The following is a 16,018-nucleotide window of genomic DNA, read 5'->3' on the forward strand; positions in this document are numbered from 1 at the left end:
TCCAAACGATCATTCTTAAAGCCCTGAAGCTAAAAAACCAATGCACAGAACCATAGCATAGACGTGCATTCAAAATCTCTGCAGATATGATAGGGTCAGTGTAATATCCCACCTAAAAAATTGATTAACAGTTGCAGAAAGCAGCTCTAACATTTCTAGAGGGAAAAGTTACCTGATTCCCTTCTGTGCTAAGACTCAATAGATTCAGAAGAAATGATCTGTAAAAGCACGATATCTTAAGAGACATAGTAACCAATCTTATCTGGATAACTTTTTTAGGTGTATAAACATAGCTAGTAAAATTAATAAAATTGTAAGCATATGAACCTAGAGCGAAAAGACATGAAGCTTCTTAAATAAATGTGAGGTGCTACAAAAACTATCTCACTTAGCTATGCTGAAACCACAGGATGGTTCAGTGCTGTGTAGTCTGCCTGCAGGGTGAAGACCAGCAGGAAAATTTTGGTACACTTCAGGCAGTCTTGGAAGGAGGAAAGCAAACTCAGACTCTCAGCAAAGCCTACATAGATAATTGTCTCGGAGAACCTGCTCTAACACAGAAATAATCTAAGGATTATGCCAGAAAGCACATAGCTCTATATCAGAATAACCCATCTGAACACAACAAATATTCCAGAACACCCATAACTGCTCCAGAGTAACTCAGGCAGTCCATTTGTTCACACAAACACAGCACTGATGGTTTGTCTTGCAGCATGAGAATGCCTTTTCCTGGAATGAAGAAGGAACAGTAAGGGTCTGTGACCTGGCTGAAGCTCAGGTTGTAGCACCAATGTCCTCTTTGTGACAGGAACTTCTCAAGGGCTCTTCTAAAACACCATCACTGGCAGAGGGACAAACTTACCTTTCTGCAGCATTGGTGTCCATGTCTTTACTCTCATGGAATGAACAGATATCAGCCTATTTTGTTTTTCATCTTTTTCTCAGTTGTCATCTCTTATTTTTTTCCTATCTACCTAAGAGTAAATATTGCCAGAAGCAAGATTCGCCTTACAACAGCTCCTGAATCATCTATCTCCTGTTTTCAAAGAGCATTTGAATTAGACTGAGAAAGTCACCCTGTAGTCATACAAGCTATATATTGAGCATACTCATTTGATTACAATCTCTTTGGTTTTCTAGACTAATATTTAAATGAAAAAAGACATTCAAAATGAACTAATATTAGCTATAGGCCTTGCAGGCAGAACACTTGTGCAGAAAACTTAGCATACTGCAATATGAAAGAGGGAGAAAAAATCCTATGTGTTTGATGCAGATTGTAAGAAAGAAAAATAAAAAAATCACTGAAAATGTTATTGAATCCAGCACTCGGATGTTGCTCGATAGGCACATTCTTAGGCAGAGAGCACTAGTAACTTATATTCTCCACAATGAAGTTGAAAATGCACATATAGTATTGTGGATTGAGGCTCTGTGAAATATTAGTTTTCTTTATTTGCTTTTGCAGGTAGTTAAATTTAAGCACAAGTTACATTCCCTCTCATCCTCAAATTTAAAAGGTAATAAATTGCTTTAGAGTTTTCAATTTCTTTTCCTTCACGAGATTTAAATTGATTGCCTGAATCCTTCCACAAACTTTACTCTTATGAATAAAGGAAAAACAATTCACAAGGCCATTTGCCCACAGAACTGCCCTTTAGCCTCAGGTCTCCTTCCCAGGCTGGGGGACAGGGCTGGCTGTGCTCTGTGCGTGGAGGTACAGCCCGACTCGGAGTGAAAGCTGCAGGCTGGGCTGGCTGACAGGCTCATGGCTCCCACACTCCTGGGTGTTTGCTGCGTTCACTGTAAGCAACAGCATCACATGCAGTATCACTGGTGACACTTCCTGTGGCACACTGACACAACGCGTGGTTTGTCAGCCACCCCAGCCTTCCCTGCACACAATACAAGGAGCAAACCTGTAGTCAGGTCAACAAGCTGTGTCTAAAGAGACTGCAAGTTGACTCCACAGTGACCACCTGAGGAACATGAACATCCTCAAATCTATGGGTCCCAACGAGATGCATCCCAGAGTCCTAAGAAAATTAGCTGATGTAGTCACCAAGTCATTCTCAATATTTGATATTTGAAAAGTTGTGGCAGTCAGGTGAAGTCCCTGGTTACTGGAAAAAGAGGCAATATCACACTCATCTTTAAAAAGAGTAAAAAGGATGATCCTGGGAACTATCGACCTGTTAGCCTCACCTCTGTGCCAGGGAAGATCATGGAACAGATCCTCCTGGAAGCTATGCTAAGGCACACGGAAGACAGGGAGGTGATATGGGAGAAGCAGCACGGCTTCAGCAAGGGGAAATCCTGCTTGGCCAATTTAGTGGCCTTTTATGATAGTGTCACTGCATCAATAGATGAAGGAAGAGCCACTGATAACATCTATCTGGACTTCAGTAAGGTATTTGACACGGTACCCCACAACATCCTTCTCTGCAAATTGGAAAGAAATGGATTTGATGGATGGACTGTTCAATTTGATGGATGGGCTGTTCAGTGGATGAAGAACTGGCTGCAGGATGAAGTCCAGAGAGTGGTGGTCATTGGTTCAATGTTTGGATGGAGATCAGTGATGAGTAGTAGCTCCAGGGGTCACTGCTAGGACTGACACTTGTTAATATTTTCATCGGTGACATGGACAGTGGGGTCGAGTGCACCCTCAGTAAGTTTGCTGATGACACCGAGCTGTGTTGTCTGGCTGACACACCAGTGGGAAGGAATGCCATCCAGAGGGACCTAGACAGTCTTGAGCAATGGGCCCAGGTGAACTTCATAAAGTTCAACAAATCCAAGTGCAAAGTCTTGCACCTGGGTCAAGGCAACATCCAATACCAAAATAAGCTAGGGGATGAAAGGATTGAGCACAACCCTGCTGAAAAAGACCTGAGGGTATTGGGTGATGCCAAGCCAGACGTGAGCCAGCAATGTGCCCTCGCAGCCCAGAAGGCCAACCATATCCTGGGCTACATCAAAAGAAACATGGCCATCAGGTCAAGGGAGGTGATCCTGTCCCTATACTCTGCACTGGTGAGACCTTGCCTGAAGTAATGCATCCAGATGTGGAGTCCTCAGTGCAGGAGAGACACAGACCTGCTGGAGTGCGGCCAGGGGAAGGCCAGCAAAATGATCTAAGGAGTGGATCTCCTCTCCTGTTAGGACAGGCTGAGAAAGCTAGGGCTGCTCAGTCTGGAGAAGAGAAGGCTCTGAGGTGACCTGATAGCAGCCTTCTAATATCTAAAGGGGAGCTACAAGAAGGGGGCAGATATTTTAGCAGAGTCTGTTCTGATGGAAAAAGGGGAATAGTTTCAATCTAATATAGTAGATTTCATTTAGAGATAAGGAAAACGTCTTTTACAGTCAGGGTGGTGAGGCACTGGAACAGGTTGCCCAGATATGTGGTTGATGCCCTGTCCCTGGAGTCTTTCAAGGCCAGGCTGGATCAGGCCCTGGGCAACCTATGTAACTGTGGTGTCCCTGTTCATTACAGGGGAGCTGGACTAGATGGCCTTTAAAGGTCCCTTCCAACTCTAAGGATTCTATGATTTTATGAACTCAAGGAGGTACCCACACCAACATGTTTGAATTTTTCCAGGAATAGTGGTCATTCCTTCAGCAAAGCTCAATTGCCATTCATAGCACGCATTCCTTTCAGCTTCATCAGTCATCCCACGTGCAGTGCAAAGTGCAAGCATGCTTACTGTCAAGTGACAGGAAGAAAAATGCTATCACCAGGCCAGTGCCTGTTGTGGCAGATTTGCAAAATGGAAATCTTCAAAGTCTTACAGGGTAAGGGCTGGCAGCACGGCTAGTTCTGCAAATAACTTGCACACCTCCGAAGGGAGGCCCATCTCTCCAGAAAGATACCATGATAAGTCAAATAACCAGGCAGCTGAGGTTGACGTGCACAAGCAGCAGGGTGCATGGCTGAGAAGTGCCAGGCAGCAGAAAGCATGTCCTCCCAAAGCCCATTGCTCTTCCTCGATGGCTGACAGAGGTCACCAGATCTTCTTGGCTCATTCACTTAAAAATTTCCCTAAAAGGTGAAGGAAGCTGCAAGAGAAATGATGCACTCTGCAAAAATGCAGCCACTTAAATATCTTTCATGCACAGAAAGCCTGTGATCCCAGCCTCATTCTCACTTAATGCCTAGTGACGTCCCATCAAGTGTTTCCTCTTCATTAAATTCAACTGTGAATAAAATTAGCAAAGAAATATGGGTTTTAATTAATGCTTGCCTTGACCGTAAATGAAACAGATCTTTAATTTTTTTTTTACTGTATTTTACTAATCAGATGCATTCAATATCTTGGATGCTAGTAAATTAATTCTGGACTAATGAAGTTAAAGGAGGTCATTTGTTAAAGAAAACTGATTACACATCGCGATCTCCTGGGGACCTAAATGAGAAAATCACTATAATGAAAAAATATTTTAAATGATGTAGGTCAACCAAGTAGATCATTAAGAATACAGGGGGGCTGAAAATATTAATGACAGTGTGACAGAAAAATGCCAAGAGGGAAGTGGGCTGACATAAGTAAGTAGAAAGACACTTATGGTGCTAGGTTGTAGGTTTTTTTTCCTTGTAATAATTGAAACACTGTAATTTCATCATCTTGCCTCAAATTAGTCACCTGTGCCCAGATATTTCAATGACAACATAACAGCAGTGCACTAATATGTGTTAAGTATATTGAGTTATTAATGTAGCTTGAGTTATTTGTGTAGACCGTAAATACCCTTCCTAGTATAAATCACAGTGGCACCTAAGGACTTAAGCAAAAACATAGGTTTGTTGTATGAGATATAACAAAAATATAAAAAGGGGAGTTTCATTTTCAATTAGCAAGCAGCAGCCAGGGGATAAGGGCTTACAAGGCAGTGTCAGGTGCAGCAAGCTTTCACATTTATGCTTAAAGTACAGCTAGCCAGAGTGATGGGAACAGCATAGCCTGTGTGAAGAAGTGCTCTCAGGGCTGAAGCCATATTCCATCTAGTCCAGGAACGTCCTACCTCTGAGCATGGCGCTGGGAGTGAGTGCGGGAGGCTGATCATTACAGTCTCAATGCTGCACTCCCCCAGCACCTGCAGTCACTGCAAGGGGCACGGAGCACCACTCTGTCTGTGCTCTTCATATTCATTTTGGATGTGCTGTTGACAAGTGTGCTCTATTTGAACCTGATGATAACATGAGGCTCCACAGCTTCCTTTGGCAACATATCCCAGAACTCTGCCTGCCATGAGAAACAACAATTCCTTTCACCTGCCATACATTCATCTCCTGCTTGTTTCAGTGAGTTCTTGCACCCAGTGCTCAGTGATGACTCTTCTCTAACCTCTAACTGCCACTGCAAAGGATTTGGGTCATCCTTTTTCCTGATCAGGTTCTTTTCTGAGAATCCCTGATATGTCCCTCTTGCCACATTCACATCACAGCTGAGGCTGTGATTTAGCCTAATCCTCTGTGGCAAAGCACACAAGCACTCAACAAGAGCATCTCTACAGACTCTCCAGTTTGCTGAGTTTTACTGAGCCATGTTACAGAGCTTCACTACATTCACAGAAAAAATAAACCCGAAGAGGTGATTGAAAGTAGGAGCGGAACAAGCAATGTTACTCCAAATATACCATAACAAGGAAATTTGCACAGCACAGCCAAACAAAGATCTTTGCAGAGATGAGAAGATCACAAATTCAGGAAGCCAAACGAACTCTAGGAAATATTAAAGGAGAAGTTAATACACTACGAGAAGGAAAAAAAAAATAAAAAATGAGGCACTAATGAAATCAGATGAAAAAAATCTTTTCTGAAAAGGGAAGAAAAGCAAGTAAAGCACTGGCACATCCATTTCTAAAACTTCCCAGAAAGCAGTGAATTCAAAGGAAGGAAGTACCAGAATCCATCCTAGATCCTCTAAGTCCACTTTTCAGAATTTCTTTGCCAAATCAGACATGGAACAATACACTAGATCTGCAGAGCAAATGCAAACTACTTAAATGCATACAACCATCAGTTCTGTCACAAGAAGCTGTAATTAGGTTTGAGGAGCCAGTACCTCAGGCAGTGCCTGGAAGGACAATCAACAGATTACAGCTTGGAAAACTCACAGAACTGGAAGGCAACGAGGCTAAATTCTTCACAGCATTTAGGCAAAACTTAACCCCTCATTAAATGGAGCATTTGCTGAAATTCCAGCAGAGAAGACTAGGATGAAGCTTACCACGGGAAAAAGTAGTAATATTAATTATTGAGGATTCTTATTATTTATTTGTTCTTTTAAATCTAGGCATTAAAATCAGTGGTAACAGGGTGATGATTAGATGGAGATTGCTTTTCTGAAGGTAAGCATTTCAACCTCTTAGCTACCAGTTGTTTAGTTGCCATCTCCAGATGAGCAATAACAGCAATTGATTTGTGTTCATTAAACTGTCAGAGAACCAAGAACTAACCTCCATGTAACAATGTAAAGACAGCATTAGACAGAGTTAAATAACCACCTCAGTTAATATTATGATGTTCTGACTTCAAAACAAGCAGATTTGATATTGAATCAAAAGCCAGCATTCCTTTAAGAGCTCCTTCATTAAGTAAATGTTCTACAAGGATAGAAGTATCCAGGACTGTTCGTCTCTTCGTAACTGCTCCTTTCAATTAAAGTATTCTGACTGCCCTCAGTCCTCAACAGTTATAATGCAAACATCATAAGACCTAACTTCCATTTCAGAATAAGCGTATTATATTTAAGTACTGTGACAGCAGGTGGTCATGAAAAAATATGGAGTTATCAAATAACCGAGAAACAAGAAAACCTCAAGATGTTTTGTTCAGTACCAACGTGGAGAAAATAAAATGACAGTTCTGCCATCCTGAAAAGGAATAGGTTACTGACAAATTACATTCACTCTAAGGAAGGAGACGTCTTACAGTTCCAAAAGGAAAGCCGGAGACTGAATAAAAATTTATTAACAGATTAGGCTTGTACTGGATCATTTGAAAATCCCTTCCCACATGAATTCCCAACATTTTTTAGAGGAAAGCTGCTACAAGTGGCTGTGAGCCTTTAGGCACTGCTCACCCACTGGGAAAACTTTGCAAAGTCCCTCAGAAGAAGGATGCAGAATGCTTCCCAACATGACATACTGCCACCTCAGAGCTCAGAGTAGCCTGGGATGATGAAAAATAGGGACGCAATTGAAATTATATATGAAATAAAGATGTACCAAACTCTTCAGCTGTATACGTACACCTAAATGAACTTTGCCAGAGGAATGGAGCTTTCAACTGCTCATGTTCATGCATAACACAAAAGCATTGAAATGCAATTTAAAGCATTCAATGATTATGGCAGCACAGGGCACGTGGACCCAACCTCCTTGCATGTATTCCTGTGAATCAATGTTACAGGATGGAGCTGCTAACTGAGTGGTTTAGTGCACTGGTAGGAAGTGATCCTTTGGACTAGCAAAAAGAAAGATGCAAGAGCAAGCAGACAGTATGTGTTGCTCCAGCTACTGACCTCCATTTCCAGCTACTGAATACTTCATTCATTTATCCAACAACCACATAAAAATGATACAAAGCATTATAACAGAAAACTAATTGCACAGAATACAGTGTGCACATGGCAGCAACCTTCACCTTTATGTTTACAATAACAAAGCTCACAGAAGGCTTATGAGCTCCTAGGGACAGAAGGATTAGTAGACTACACAAGAGCTAGCTTTCACAGGCAGAAAATGTAAAACCTTCCACTACAGTCGTAAACTAACTGAATATGAGCAAATACAGTGGGTGATAGGGAGGAGCTTTTATTCCCACATGGAAGCAGAAGGCAGATTTAAGGATTTAAGGCAGTGCTATGCCCATGATGTAACTGTCAGCCAACAAGAATATGAGAAGTAGCTACTGCCTTACCCCTTGTGCTGTGTGCATGCAGCCCACTGAAATTACTTTCCCACAAGCAGCATGAAGAAAAGCATCAGAAAGAAACTTGACATATATTTACTGTCATCCCAACAGAATAGAAAGGAACATAACCAGAATTACCAATGATGTATTTCTCAATCTACTGCTGTTATGCTAAGGATTATGTTTATAAAATGGCTAATTACAGTTTGAATCATAAGTAAACACTGAAACTGAGTTATGTTTTACTCATGTGCATTACTTTTCTCACCTATAAAACTTAGAGCAGATGTACAGTGGGACACATCGGTGTGGTTGATTCAGGTAGAAAATGAGCAATGGTTTGCCATGCTCAGTATGCACATCTGAATGCAGTATATTACCAGTGCAGCAATGAGCAATGATTTCTCCAATCCTAACCGTAGAAGAGCTATGTATTTTTATATATATATATATGAGAATATGTATATATGCTATTTAAAGTTAGAACAGTGCAAAACAATGCATTTCTGCTCTCCAGAGTTGAGTTCTCTTTGCCAGATTCAAGATGTTTACTTCACAATGTGCACACCTTTAAACTGGGAGAGGACACCAGTGAAATCTGTTTTGATGAATATAACTTGAAAAGAGAATGATTTTACTATTATTTTACTATTTTACATTGATTTTAAATCAATGAAACATAGGCATGAGAGGAAGGAAGAAAGGAAGGAAAGAAGGGAGGGAAGGAGGGAGGGAGGGAGGAAGGAAGGAAGGAAGGAAGGAAGAAAGGGAGGGAGGAAGGAAGGAAGGAAGGAACGAACTAGAAAAAAGAACAACAGCAACCAATATCTCTAGCTCAAAAATGCAATGGAAACATCACTGAAATTTAACATGAGGTCAATAACAACAGGAAATAATGAACAAGTACATTTCTGAAGAAGCCATCTGACAATGGCTGTTGAAGGATCCCTCACCATCATTTAATCCAAGACCTCCTTGTAAAGTTTTTTCCTAATTTCTTGGTCAAAAGTGAAGGGCAAGAGATTTATTACTAAGACATAGCCAATAAATCCCTTATTTTATTTACTGTTAGCTATGCTTACAGGCTTTAAGCTCCACTGAGATTTGGCAGGAGGTCTTTATTTTCAGTTACTACCACGATGCATTAGAACGTAAGCGAGTTGAAGCAAAATGTCAAAATAAACACCTCTGCCTCATGTCCAAACATTGTATGACATTGTACTGCAAAAGGCTAAAGTAAGGCTGCTAGAATCAGTCGTTCTAACCACTGTTTTCTGCAGCTGCTACTATAGGAGAGTAACTAAAGCATGAGGTTTTGTACAATCCTAAAATACTGCATTCTCGTGGCTGTGAAAGAAGCGTGGCTCAAGCTGAAGCAACATACATCATATTAATCTAATCTTGGTGTAAAGATAGCTGCCACATACAAAACATATGCTTTGTCCAAAATTTCAGTGTAAATTCATGTGTGTATGCATGTATTGACTTATTAAATTTGGAAATGTTGGAAATAGCAACATCTACAGTAATACATACTGCTGCTAGTATAATACATAAGAAATTATAAAGCTTCTTTTAATCAAAAAAAGATCCTTTTAATTCTATACCTGATTTTTGTGACAGTACTGTTAATTCAGCTGATGAAATATTAAGCAAGCAATTACTGTGTGTGCTCCACAAATAGCTTTCCATCCATTCAGGCTGTATAGAAGGCTACACCAAATTAGAGGGAAGATATTTTTCTCAAAAGTATCTTTTTTACTCAGATAGAGCCTCAATATGAGGCTGAAATCATTTCACCAAATAAGAGCCTTGAACAAAGGCCACATCTATTAAAAAAACAACAACAACACAAAATAGACCAGAAGAGGCAAATCAGCAGAGCTCTCAGTCTCTATCTTGAAGGAGCTCAGGGCAGCCACATCCTAGCTCCACACCTGGGGCTCCCAGCTGGCACACATCTTGTCACTCACAAAAGAAAGTGAGATGGAGGTAATCTCCTTAAGAAAGCTTGTTACAGTCTCTGAAAGACAAGGCATGTATGAAGAGCACAAGATAAAGGTCACTTTGTGCTCATTTTTCTAGAAAAACAGAGCATTCAAAAACGAGTCAGCCACAGCCTGATCCTCAACACAGCTCATGCTACATACAGAGTGAAAAGGCTCATTTTGCAAGCGTCCTGCTTCCATCCCACTCTTGAAACTGCAACTGCAACCAACATTGATTGCTAGTGCCTAATGGTCTGCTAGGGGTATGTTAGCATAACTCTATTTGTGGAGGTGGGTGTCAGTAAAGCCCTGTCACAAGCATTTAGAGAGCTGTATGATCTGCCAAGTACATACAGCTCCTAGTAAAACCAATATCCGAACAGAACCAAAACGTGGTTGCTTATGGAAGCTGCAAACCACGTCCCCTCTCTGCACGCACACACACTCCCTGTAGTGCCCTGGTGCAATGAACAATCATTGGCATAAGTAGGTAGGAGCCCCAGTGCAGGAGTCTCACTGCAGGACATTTGTAACCAGTGAAATCCCCTTTGTGATTAGCCATTAGAAACCTGTCACATCATCACTGATTGCTGTGGTTATGGGCAATCTGCTCATTATTGAGACAACACGCAAATGGGAAAAAAAAGCAATGTACATCCTTTTATTGTCACAGGGACAAATGTTTCTTCTTTTCATGCATCATCCTCACTTTTGGACAGTACCAGCTGCTGCAAACTGAGGGAGAAGTGCCTGCTCTGGAGCACTGCTATTTGTTCTCCCTTTTATTCTTCCCTTAGAAAATGTAAGAAATTGGCTGCCAGATGGGGAATTCTTTAGCTCAACACTCGCCTTCACTACCTTCAGAGCTGTGCCATAAACCTTCATTCTCCCTGGAGCTGAAGCTTTCACATCCCTGGCTCCTAAAACCCAATTTTATTTCAAAAAGAGCATCATCAGTCCCCTTCAATTATACAGAAGCCTCTTCAGGAAAAGGCATAGCTGGAAGGATCCCAGTAGCTGGTATTTATCCAGAAGACCGATAATTGTCAGTCTTGCAATGCAACATGGACCTCAAAAAAATGATTAGTGCAGTAGAGACAGCTGATGTGATGTAAAGATGTGATATAAAGGAGGTCAGGCTAAACGCAACCACCCCTCCTGAACTTAAATACTATGAATCTGCTAAAAGATCATCTATTTTATTCAGTATCTCATAACAAGATGATTATGCTCACCCTTTCTCCTAGCACATCACTATCATTGACAGATTCACAAAATAATTCTGCTACAGACAGAATGACAGATAATATGCTAAAAAAAAAACAAAACCCTACAGTATTTAGATATTACTACCAGAAGGCGTGAAGATATTTTCATTTCAGGCTTAGATTGGGCTGTAACATTTGCATCAAAGCAGATGTGTTTTTCAAAAAAGTGGTTAAAATTACCCAGTTGACAGCATCTGACTGATTTCTGGTACATTGTATTGTTTTCATGCAGATGAATTTCTACATTCAGTAGTTTATTCTTCTGGATCTGGGAAAGAAAATGTATTTTCCTTTGTTCATTTCCAAGCTTGGATCTGGGATTCTGAAAGATAATCTAAATATTTAAACTATTATGCAAGTCTTTAATCAAATCTACTAAACAGTCTTTTTGGATGTGTTCCGATATAAAATAAAATGCTTTGTGCTATAATAGAAGAATTACTGATATTAAAGGTTTTAATCCTAAACATACCACAGAGCATTTCTTTATACATCAAGCAGAGTCTGAAGGGCTGCTATTTTTATCAGGTTTGCATTTCATAGATAAGCATTAACTGCAGATTACGGGATTGGTTCACACCAGGTTTCCCCATGCTAAAAAGGTAGGGCTTTTCAGAACAAGCAAAGCTAGACACTTCTTAGGTACAAGTACCACAGGTTTAAGTGTCATTAACATATTTTATTCTCATCTCTCTGATTAGCTTTTCCACGGTAGCAACTTCGCTGTTGCTAGGACAGATTTAGTGGCAACCAGAGGAAAGGTCTATAGCAGCTGGAGAGACAAAAGGCAATCGCAGAGGATGGGCATGATCTGCTGGCCATGGTAATGCAATAGGCAGCAAGAGCTGCCTGCAGGACTCCCTGCCCCATGGGACACAGCCCTGCACATCCCAGCAGGGATGGCACAAAGGATCTGGCCCAGCCTAACATCAGAGGGGACACCAAGATTGTCAGCACTGCTTGTTGCATTAGGATACAAGAAACAAATCCACTCATCAGAATATCTACAGTAAAATGGAGTTAGAAGTAGTTCTGGCAGTGTCCTAGAGTGAAGTGTAGCAGCAAGTGCAGCTTGTGAAAATTAAAGCTGAGAGAAGAGGGAGAATTCTACTCCAGAGAGAATAGCTCAGGGGCAGAAGGCAGGGTTATTCACAGCCTTTATTCATCTTGCTGCCTGCCTGGGATAATAAGAGAAGGGCCATAATATGGAAAGCTAGGAATGATGAATGCAGTAATTTGAAAATACTTTCAAGCATCTTTTTCATTCTTACCAGGAAATAGTTGTTGTGACAGTCTGAAGCTATTCAGGAGAAAAATACATTTGAATGAAAAGGAAGAAAAATGTTATTCACAAAGCTTTCTAAGGATTCAGGGACGAACCATTGACCTGCACAGAGAACAGACATCAGAAAGCGAATAAAGAAAGGACGGGAAGAGAGGCACGAGGGAAAAGATATATTCTAAAACCTCACTGAAGGATGGAGAGACAGGAATCTGGTGTTATGAAAGGAGCTCTGAAGGCAAAAAGAGCAAGCCCAGGGGAAGCCACTGTCAAATGATTAAGAATGGGAATAATAGACTGAAGGAGATCCCTGATAGATGGAAAAGGAAAAAAGTCTTCAGAAGCTCTTTTAGAAGCAGACATGGAGTTGAAGGCATGCATCTGTGCTGCAGAGGGGACAGGATTGTTGAAACTGCCTGTAATCTGTGATTTTAAGGTAGCAATCAAATACTTGGCTGTAAACAATGTGGCTTACATGCATGACACCAACAGGCTTGTGTTCTCAGTGATAGTTGTCAGAAAATCTCCCTTTGATACCGGCAGCTCACCTCCCATCAGAAGCAGCAGGAATGCCAGCCTGTGGAGCCAGCCGAAGGCATTCCTATCGCTCTCTCACAAGTCTGCTCTTCATACTGTGCAGCAGAAGCCATAACTACACTCCCCTGCAAGCAGCACTTGTACTGCTGACTCTGGGGCTGGTCTCTGAGGAAAAGATTTGATTAGGGAGATGGCAGAGTACACCATGACAAATTAAAAGGCAATTATTCTGAACTTCTTCATCAAAGAGGGAGGACAAAACTGTTCTACTCTGAAAGTAAAAAGTGAGTGACTCCATAGGAGTGATGGGTGCTTGGTTTGATACACAATCCTTCTCATTCCAGAGATGATTTAGCTCCTAATTTTGCTGTGGTGTTCTCAAATTCCAGCACTGCTGAACGCTTTTTCCAGAGCAGCAAACACAAGTCAGCTCACCTGTGCTTCTTTTTTCACATGCAAAATAAAACACATCAAATGCAAGGAGGCTAGCACTGGTTTGGAGCAAATGCATAGCTTGAGCAAACATCAGAACCAATTACACTCAAAAATACTGTTTGTCTCAGCTATTTACATTTCTTGTGCACACTTTTAAGAACTGATTCAGTAATCAATCTCAATTGCTTAACAATTCATAGCATGAAGTCACAGCCAGAAAGATGTATGTTGAATAAGAGGAGAGGTTCTTAGCCCCATGCAGCTGATTGCTCTCTAGCTTGAGGCCTGGCATCTTCATAAAATTCTAGCAAGCAAAGTGGCAGATGATATTGCTATTTTCCATGCAAACACATAATCCTGTTCTGAAGGCTACTAAGCTCTTTGCCACCAAAATCAGTGGAACTCCGGCTGTTTACATCAGATCTGTGAAAGGCTTTGAAGATGAAAAGAGCTGTGCAAGTGCTAAGTGCAGCTATTTTGGCAAGGAATCCGGACCAGAAACAGAGGTGGTTACACACAGACCCTATTGTTTCCTGACAAAAGTCATCTTTATTAGCAGAAAGGCGGAAGCCAGTGAAACCCAGATTAAAAAAAAATCTTTGGATAGTCAGCAGTTCTCTTCCTAGAGCACTTTAAGAGGCACTATCAGCAGAAGAATACACTAAAGAATTCCTTTGTGTCCATGGCCAATTCTTTCTCATATCAACATTAAATTTTAAATAATAATTTTTATTTGTTCCAACATAGTTTTTGACCAGTCGCTAGGCTAGGCCAGTATTCAAGGAACTTCCCAGCAAGATGAGTTTATGCAGATGAACAGGAGGCTTGAGATGAAAAGGCTTTTTGTAACAGCACAAGGTGAGCAAGCAAAAAAAGACATTGGAAGGAGTATCTCAAAAACCCAGAGCACAGCAGATGAAAGAGCCCTGGAGAAGCCTCCTGGCACAAATACCAGAACAGGTGCAAAGTTCTTTGGGCTTTGTTTGTTATGTTCCTTGTTGTGTTGGTTTTTCCTTTCTCTCCAGACAAAGAAGTCAAAGCCTAAAAGTCTTAGAAGAAAGTTTGAAAGAGAAACAGGTGGATAAAATGGCAGTGGAAAGATATGCTGCTAGTAAGGAATCTGCAGCAAAGGTGCTGTACGAAGTAATCCATCAATAAATGTAAATAAAAGCAGAGTTAAGAATGAGAAGTTAAGACAGGTACTGGGGAAAAATGAATGAAACACCTGCTTCGATCAGACTGACAGAAAACATCTACAGCAAGTCAGTGCACGTGGCGACAGCAAGCAAGGTGATGATGAAGTGGTTAAGGATGACTACTGAAATCAGACAAGGAGACATGCTATGCCCAGATTTATTTCTCCTTTTCCCTGGAACTGCTTGGCTTTAGCCTAATAAAGGCTGTAGTTTGGAAGGAAGATAAAAGAATAAATGAGCTGTATGAGTTGCGTTGATAGATAAGTAAAATTGACGACATAGCATGGATTGTAGAAGCAACTGAAAAAGGAGATAAGGAGAACATGAAACTCAATCTGGGAATTTTTAGAGGTCAATAAAAGCTGTAGGTGCAGGTATCCCAAAACCCTGCAGGCTCTGAGGACTCCAGGTCAAGAGTGGGAATTATGAAGGAAAGAGAAGGATTATAGCCATTGCTACCGCCTGCAGGTGAATCAGAAATATTTCAGGTTAGATCTATTAAAAATTATAATTGAAGAAACTCAGCAGGTTGGAATTATGAGAGAAGCAAGTAAAGAAAAGTCAGACTGCAGAAATGTCTTCAACTAAATGATAGTGTATCGTATGGAATAAAAAGGGCTGATAACGCAGATGCCTTACTTCATTTCTGTTGTTGCTATTGTGTTAACAGACACGCTTCATATCCAAATCTGTGGAGTAGAGGTACACAAACCAGCTCAGCAGCATCTGCCCTGAGCTTGCCAGTGTATAAAATAAAATGCAGTGTCACGGAGCCATGGACTTGAGCCAGTGCACCCTGGGGCCAGGAAGGCTCAGCTCACTCCTGCAGGTCTCTGCAAAACCCAGGCTCCAAAGAGGAGCACAGAGAATCTGCTGTTCTGAGAGAGCTGAATACATTAATCATTCATGGATTCAGACTATCGCCCAGAAGGAAAACAGCCACTGTGCATTTACACAGTCTTTTCATCATTTCCCATCTTATATTTGATCACCTTATGTAGTGGGTCAAGAGAATTTCAGTAAATTCTCCTGACAGCAAGAGACTGAGGCATTCAATATAGACCTCTGCAGCTGCTAGAAATGTGGATACAGTTTTTCAACGATCAGCTTCCTATTCTCAGTGTGTCTTTGCAGTGTTGACAGAGAGCATTCACAGACAGACAGGAGATCTTCTTGCTAGGGAAACAATCAGTAGACAGCATGTTTCTCTCAGCCACTTCATCCCATCACGCATTTTGCAGGCCTCATAGACAGGAGTGACCTAATGCCTTCCTGCTGTATCTTTCTCTTTGATCTTCATATCACAAAGGAAGAAAGAATAATCTAGGTGGGAAAAAATCTTCAAGATCATCAAGTCCAGCCACCAGCCTGACCTACCAAGTCCTGTCACT

The sequence above is a fragment of the Meleagris gallopavo genome, chromosome 8, assembly GCF_000146605.3.
Source record: "Meleagris gallopavo isolate NT-WF06-2002-E0010 breed Aviagen turkey brand Nicholas breeding stock chromosome 8, Turkey_5.1, whole genome shotgun sequence".
NCBI classification, from domain to species: Eukaryota; Metazoa; Chordata; class Aves; order Galliformes; family Phasianidae; genus Meleagris; species Meleagris gallopavo.